This window comes from Protopterus annectens, chromosome 1.part2 (genome assembly GCF_019279795.1).
Source record: "Protopterus annectens isolate FY-2018-M chromosome 1.part2, PAN1.0, whole genome shotgun sequence".
Lineage (NCBI taxonomy): Eukaryota > Metazoa > Chordata > Ceratodontiformes > Protopteridae > Protopterus > Protopterus annectens.
This window is the reverse complement of record NC_056727.1, coordinates 176,200,843-176,208,901: the sequence shown is the minus strand read 5'-3', so window position 1 is coordinate 176,208,901 and position 8,059 is coordinate 176,200,843.

Sequence of the window (8,059 nt, the reverse complement as noted above, 5' to 3'; positions counted from 1 at the left end):
GTCTTATTTCCTGCCTGTTTGCACAGTAATCTTACTAGATTTTGACATTCTGACTTATTTAAACATCCACTAAACCCATGATCTTTTTTCCATTTATCTAAATATTTTACGTTCTTTGGGTGTAAATCAAACATAAACTTTTCATCTTCAGTTTTGTCGTCGCCTTTGGTGCAACTGGTTCCTGTTCCCATTTCTCTTACGAGAAACTATTCCTGTTCCTGAGATCTCTTGTATATGGAATCTATTATGTCGAAAGATTTTACTCTTCTAACATATTCTGGAAGAATCACACCAAGTTCTTGTAAGCAAGTAAAAAGCAAGTAAAACAGCTTTATTTTACATGCATGGAGACCTGCTACATGATAGTAGTATGCCAGCAGTCTGGCTACTTGTACTTTGAGTTCTGCTTTTATAGACCCTTCTGCATGTACACACATGTAGCACACAGGACATTCATCAGAAAGTGATAGTTTGATTACTTGTTTTTACCAGCTAGTACCACAGTTATTCTTGCAACATTAACTTTCTTATCAGCAGTTTAAGATTAACTTCTGCATTCCTCAGTTATCAACACATTCCAGAACATTTCAGTTTGCACGCAGTGAACATTTTTCTGCTTAACCCTTTATATACAGAATACAAAATATGTTGAACTTCAGTATTTTTCCACACCTATAGTATTGAGCAATGGAGATTATAAGATTTTTATGAAAATAATTCTGAAGAGAATGTAAAGGACAATGAAATGTATTATGGAAGATAGTATATATAGTTTAAAGGGAAAAGGATGTCAGAAATTTTTATTAATATTAAGGGAAATTGTGAATGATATTATAAACATGACTTATGAAACCAAGGTCATGATAAGAGATTTAAATAAAGCATTTGAAACAGCACAACATGATCTTTTGTGGGCAATTATGGAAGACCATAAAACTAGTGATAAAATTAAGAATGCATGTTGTTCTGAATATAATAATAATAAAGTATGAATTTTAGTCACTGGATGGTTAAGCAAAAAAAAAAAAGTTATAAAGAACTGCATAAGTCAGGGATGTCCTAAGTGCAGCACTTTATTTGCATTATTTATGAATGTATTATTTAGAGATATAAATTTACATATGAAAGGTACCACTTATATTACTAATGAAGGGATACACGTTCCATTTATGTTAACTTATTCAGATGACATTATATTGATTATGAGAAACAAAGTCTAGATGAAAGAAGTTATATGTTATATACATCAATATTTAAACATAATAGGCATTACTTTAAATAAAGAAAAAAGTAAAGGACTGGGTGATATGATAATGATAGCAGGAGTATCTTTTTCTATGAAAGAAATCTCTGTGTTAGGAATACGATTTGGGGTAACAATTTAAGTAAGGAACAATGGAATATGATAACAGATGAAATAATAGACCTTTGTTGTTTTTGGAAAAGTTGCAAGCTATTGTTTAATAAAAAGGTTTATTTGATTAATTTGGTTATACTGGGAAATATTGTATATTTAGCTAATGTCTATATGTTTCCTATAATATATGAAAAAGAAATACTACAACTATTTTTTTTTTGTTTGTTTTATATGGGATCCAAGAATGAATCCAGTGAAGAGGGGAGTATTATATATGGATAAAGAAAATGGAGGTTTAGGATTAATAAACTCAATTGTTTATGCTGCTTCTTTGAATTTGTATAAAGTTTTGTTTTGAATAAATGATAAAAATGAGAAGTTAATCCTTCTTCTTCTTTGAGCTTTTTCCCGGTTAGGGTCGCCACAGCGGATCACCTGTCTGCTCATGATTGGCAGTGGAGTTTTACGGTGTTGAGTTGCCAGCTCAGCACCCAAACTTCCACAGAAAGCACACGCATGCACGCACTCACACCTAGGGCCAATTTAGAGTGTCCAATCCAACTACAGTATGTCTTTGGGATGTGGGAGGAAAACGGAGCACCTGGAGGAAACCCATATGACCACAGGGAGGACATGCAGATTCTGCACAGAAGGCACCCCATCCAAGGATCGAACTGGAGAACCTCTTGCTTTGAGGTGGCAATGCTAACCACTGCACCACCGTGGCCGTCCAAAAATGAGAAGTTAATAAATTTACTAAAATACAAACATGAGCAGCAATGCGATATACTAAAACAATTCAAGAGAGGAAAAGAATGTATAAATGGAAAAAATAAAGAAGTTATGTCTTACCGTAATGTTCCATCTGTGTAGCAGATCTTCATTCATTTCTTACTGATAGGACTTTGTTTCTGACCTCGTAGCTGACTCGGTCACTATACAAGCTCATGCCAGACAAAAACTCTCGAGCTAAGTCCTACCCATAGTGCCCCTCTTCTCCTTTCTTCAGATCGAGTTTGCCTGCCCAGCACAGAGACAATAGAAGCAATAGAGATAAAGAGGCCTTATCTGAGCAGATACCTTATCAGGCCAATAGGACCAAAGGATCCTCGGAAGTCTTTAGGCAGGGGGAAGGAGGGTGGGATGTAAGGAATGAATGAAGATCTATAACACAGATCGAACGTTATGGTAAGACATAACTTCTTTATCTGATGTTGTAAATCTTCATTCATTCCTTACTGATAGGACCGAATCCCCACCTACTTGTGACCTAGGTGGCTCTATGGAATTATATTCCTGAGCACCACTGAGCGAAATATGCTCTTCCCCTGGAGGCCATATCCAATTTGTAATGCATGATAAAGGTATGGGGGGGCTGCCCAAGTGGCCGCTGTGCAGATGTCATCCATAGAACTCTGATATGAAAAGGCACCAAAATGGACACTGACCTGGTGGAATGAGCCTTGACTCTAGAAGGCAAAGTTAGGTTTTTTTTTCAGTTGAAAGATAAAGGTAATACAATCTCTTAACCACTTTGATAAGGTGACTTTTGAAACAGCTTTGCCCAATCTGGGGCCTGAAAAAGCTATGAACAGCTGGTCCAACTTCCTGAAAGATTTAGTTCTGTCTGAAAAAATGTAGCTGCTTATGTACTTCCAACATGTGCAACTGGTATTTACCTTTGTTAGAGAAATTTGGGCAAAGGACTGGTAAATCAATGGACTGGTTTAGACTCAAATTTGACATAACCTTGGGTAAAAAAGAAGGGTTAGTTTGAAGTGATACTCTTTACTTGTGAAAGATCAACTAAGGATGGTTAACACTCAAAGCCTGCAATTCTGATACTCTCCTGGCTGAGGTGACGGCTACCAAGAATAGGGTTTTCCAAGATAAGAACTGTATGTTGCAGAAGATTCGAAGGGTGAACATGTTAAAATTTGTAGGACCAAAGTAAAATTCCATGGTTCAGTTGTGGTTTTAATAGGTGGTCTGAGATATATAACTCCTTTCATAATAGTCTTTTAAAGACTGTGGGACATAAGTGAATAATCATTAAAACCACTATGAAAATTGGAAATAGCTGCTAGGTACACTGTAATAGTTGAGGCTGAGGCTCCTGCATGGAAAAGGTTCGACAAGTATTCCAAAACTCTATGGACCAGCATTGAAAAATAGTCTAGTCCTTATTGTTTAGCCCAAACAACAAACCTGGCCCATCTGCTGTGGTAGAGTTTTATGGTGGAGGGTTTATGGGAAGTCAGAAAGATATTCTGAACTGGGGAAGAAAGGTTTATTTGCCTGGAAATCAGTGGAAGTGGAGATACCAAGCTGTCAGTTTGAGGCTGTGAAAGTTGGGGTGGACCAGCCCCTGTGGGTGAGATAAGAGTCCCGGGGTTGGGTCCAGGATCCATGGGCGATGAACCAAGTGAGGCCATAGGAAGGGGAACCAAACTTGATGGGGCCAATAGGGGGCAATGAGGATAACCTTGCTTCTCAGCTGCTGTGCTTTCTTCAAGAACTGCAGAATGATGGGAGTAGGAGGAAAAACATACAGTAGACCCGGGGGCCAATTGTGAGTCAGAGCATCTCTCATTGACTCCCCCTGGGGGTGATCAGGGTGAAGAAGCTGCTGCATTTGTGGTTTATGGGGGAGGCAAAGAGGTTGCAGCAAGGCCGGCCCCAATGATGAAAAATTTGAGTCGCTATTACTGGGTTGAGAGACCACTCATGAGGCATTAGAATGTTCCTGCTCAGTTTGTCTGCAATCAGACTGGAATTCCCAGGAATGTGCATTGCTAGTAGAAAGCGGTTGGAAGCTATCGCCCATTGCCACACTCTCAGGGCTTCTCGGCATAAGAGGTAGGATCTGGTTCCTCCTTGCTTGCTGATGTACCAGACTACTGACATATTGTCTGACTGGACAGCAACTGTCCCAGACAGAAGTTCTGTTTGGAATGCTTGCAATGCTAAAAGCACGACCCTCACTTCTAGGACATTGATATGCAATTTGGCCTCTAAGGGGGACCAAGTGCCTTGGATGATCTTTCGTTGAAAATGCCCCCACCCCATCAGGGAAGCGTCCGTGGTCACTGTGGCCTTGGGATGGGTGCGGAAGAACGTTCAACACCATAAATCCTCCTCTGGCTTCATCCACCAACTCAGATCCTGTTTGCAATGATTTGTAATGCGGATCAGGTAAGACACTGGTTGTGCTAGGAGAGACCGTTGAGATGATAGTAGCCATTGGAGTAGCCTCATATGGAACCTTGCTAGTGGAACCAGTGAGATTGTAGTCTGCATGGAGCCCAACATTTGTAGGACCTCTTGAGCAGGGACAATATTTTGAGAAAGTATTACCTGAAGCTGACATCTCAGCTTTTGAAGTCTGTTTAGAGGTAGAGCAGCTCAGCAGGAAATTGTATCAAACTTTGCCCCAATGAACTCTAAACTCTGAGTCGGAACCAGGTTTGACTTGCCTAAGTTTATGGAGAATCCTAGGTTTTCTTCCAGATTTTGAGTGTACAATATGGCTTGAAGCAGTAGACTCCTGGTTGTGGTGGTAAGGAGCCAATCGTCCAGGTATTGAAACACGTGGAATCCTTGTAGTCTCAGGTGAGCTACTACAACTGCCATGCATTTGGTGAACACTCTTGGGGCTGCGGAGAGACAAAAGGGCAGTACTCAAAATTGGTAATGATTGCTTCACAGCTGGAAGTGGAGGTATCTTCTGGATCATTTGTCCATTTTCATGTTGTAATATGCATCCTGAAGATCTATAAAGCACATCCAGCCACCCTTCTCCAGAAATGGAAAAATGGACTGAACTGTGACCATCCAAAAATTTGCTTGTTTGACAAACTTGTTCAGTACACACTGAAATCCAAAATTGGTCTCCATTCCCCTATCTTTTTGGCACTAAAAAGAACCTTCAGTAAAATCTGGATCTTATTTGGTCTGGTAGGGCTAATTGGATGACTCTTTTTCTTAGCAGCTTTTGAACTTCAGGAGCTGCTGCATCCCTCTGACTGAGTGGGACATTGAGGATTCACCTTAGAGGCTTGGGATAAAGGTTGAAGGGAATAATAATGATGACCTCTGGTCATTATTCTCTGCACCCAGGAGTCTGATGTTATTGACTGCCAGGCCAAGCAGTGCAGAGAACCCCCCCCCCCGAATGCCTCCAGTGAAAAGCACCTGGGCCGCTCCTCAGGAGCGCTGATAGTGCTAACCAGAGAAGGAATCTCTGGAGCCCTGGTTTCATGGACTCCCTCTACCACGAAAGGGGTGCTTCCTAGATGAGTTCCCCCCTCTGCCCCGGGGGGATTGTTCACCACGGGTATCGTGGAAAGGTCCTTGGGATTTCTTAAACCACATTTTCCCACCACTCTGATTCCTAGAGTAGGATTGTTGAAGGGCTGAAAAATGTATGCCCACGGCAGATAGGGTCTTTCCGTCTTTCTCACACCTGGCTAATGTGTCCTCAACGTTTGGGCCAAACAAGGAGGTTCGTCAACAGGAGCACTGATAAAGGAGGACTTGAAGGGGTCTGCGAAGTCACATAGCCACATCCAGGTATGGCATCTCATGACAACGCCTGAAGCGGTAGCTCTGACTGCTCCCTCGGCTGTATGTGCTATCAACCGCATGGAGGAGCTTGAGATGGACTCTAGGGTGGCAAGCTGAGAGGTGACCTTGTCTCGCACCTCTTCAGGTAGTACCCTTGCCGAAGTACCTGAATGTTCTGTAATCAGGTCCCTTTGGAGACATGTAAAATGTGCCATGCAGTTCAGAGCCCATATGGTAAAAGTCGCTGTCTGTCTATTGTCTGGGACTCCATGTTCGGAGGATGGACAGTCAAACTTTCTTCCGCTAGTTCTTTTTTTAGTGGTTGCCACCACAACCATGGAGTCTAATGCCAAACCTCTGGACCAGTGCTGGTGGTCTTCTGGAGGGGGAAAGAATTTTATCAGACCTCTGGGGAATCAGCTCAACATTGTCAGGGGCCTTTCAGGCCCACTGCACAATGAGTTTAATCAACTCATTGTGCAGGGGGGGGGGGTCACCCAGGAAGTAGATTGCTGAGCACAGAAGGCTTGCAAGAATACAGATTCCTCTGTAGAAGGGTAGATGGGCTTCCAGTTACTCCTCTGTTTCAGGATCTCAAGTATGTCTCTGAATTGAACATCATCAGGGGTGACCATGGGGACCCTTCTCCCTCTCTGAAATCTGTATCTTTGGTGATGGATTCCTCAGGGGAATCCACGTGCTTCCTTTTGCATGTTCTCTTTTGGGGTGGCTCCTCAGTGGGATGTTCCAAGGAGGAACCCGAAGAGTGGGTTCCCTGGAGCAGGGTTTCTTGCCGCTCCCATGCATTAAATCCCTGTGTAGTGGGCTGTGTCAAATGCATGCTATAGGAAAGGGAAAGGTCAGGTTCCAACACTGGAGGTGCAAACTACAAGCTTGTGGAAGCAAGAACCCTCTCCATCACCTGGAAGGCAGGCCCACTGGAAGAGGGATGGGAGCCCAGAACTGAAAGGGGCAACCTCAGAACAGGGGACGCACCCTGTCCTGATGAGCTAACCTTCAGGACAGGAGCCCTGAGAGGACTAGAAACCACTGGATCAGCTGGAGCACTAGACGACACCATAGAAAAATGATCCAGTTTGTAAAGTTTGGTGAATGTGTGTATGGGCAAGATTTGTACTTCACAAATCCCACTGTCTAAAATCACCTCCAAAGAAAGCAGCTGAAACTAAGGCCTAAAATAGAATGGACATTGATAAGATCTTCAACAGACCTATTGCCATAGCCATAACAAAATCCACTGAAATTCACTATTCAGAAACTGACAGCAGACTCTAATTTACTCAGGTCAAAAAGAAAAAAAAGCTGGTCTGACTCATACCTTTAGCACTACAAACATATGCTCAATTTTGTCTTTGTGGATCTATAAAGTATACACTCCTTTCCCTAATCTTCAGAAATCAAGGGGGGGGGGTTAAATCTTCTGAGAGCTATATCCAACATCACTTTAGATATAAAGAGCAGATTAACAGACAAGACTACTGTGTATCTTTACTAGTATCAGTACAGGAGGAGAACACATCAAATCTTACAGCTGAAACATCCTCCAAACCACAGTGACTACCAGCAAGAAAACTTTATTCCAAGTAAGAAACTTCCCAGGGAGTGAATCTGCATGTTCAAAGGGCAGCTTAAGTTAGTTGTTCCAATATAAAGTTCAAGTCTCATTACAGAAGGACAGTCTTTCATGGAGGATTTAGATGCAAGATATTTTACAAAAAAAATGCTTAACTGTATGTTTCAGTTCTAGGAAGGCTTTCAAGTAAGGCACACTCTAAATACAAAGCAGTAAATCCTAAAAGAATAATGAGACAGGTCTAAGCTCAACAGAGACAAAGGTAAACAGAACAATGGGTGGGGTGATCTGGAGAGGAACAAGACTTTTCTGATGACACAGAACCAAAACTCTATTCTACTTAGATAAACAAGATTTTCTGATGGTGGGTTTTCTGGCTTCATGAATAATCTGTATCATCTATGAAGAAAATTAATAATTGTTTTATACAAGAATCACAGCAACCAGGTTATTAACTTTAGAAAGCAAATGGAAAATGCAACACCCTACCCTGATGTTGCAGGATTAGGCCCTCTAAGAAAGTTAAGATTAGGGAACCAAAT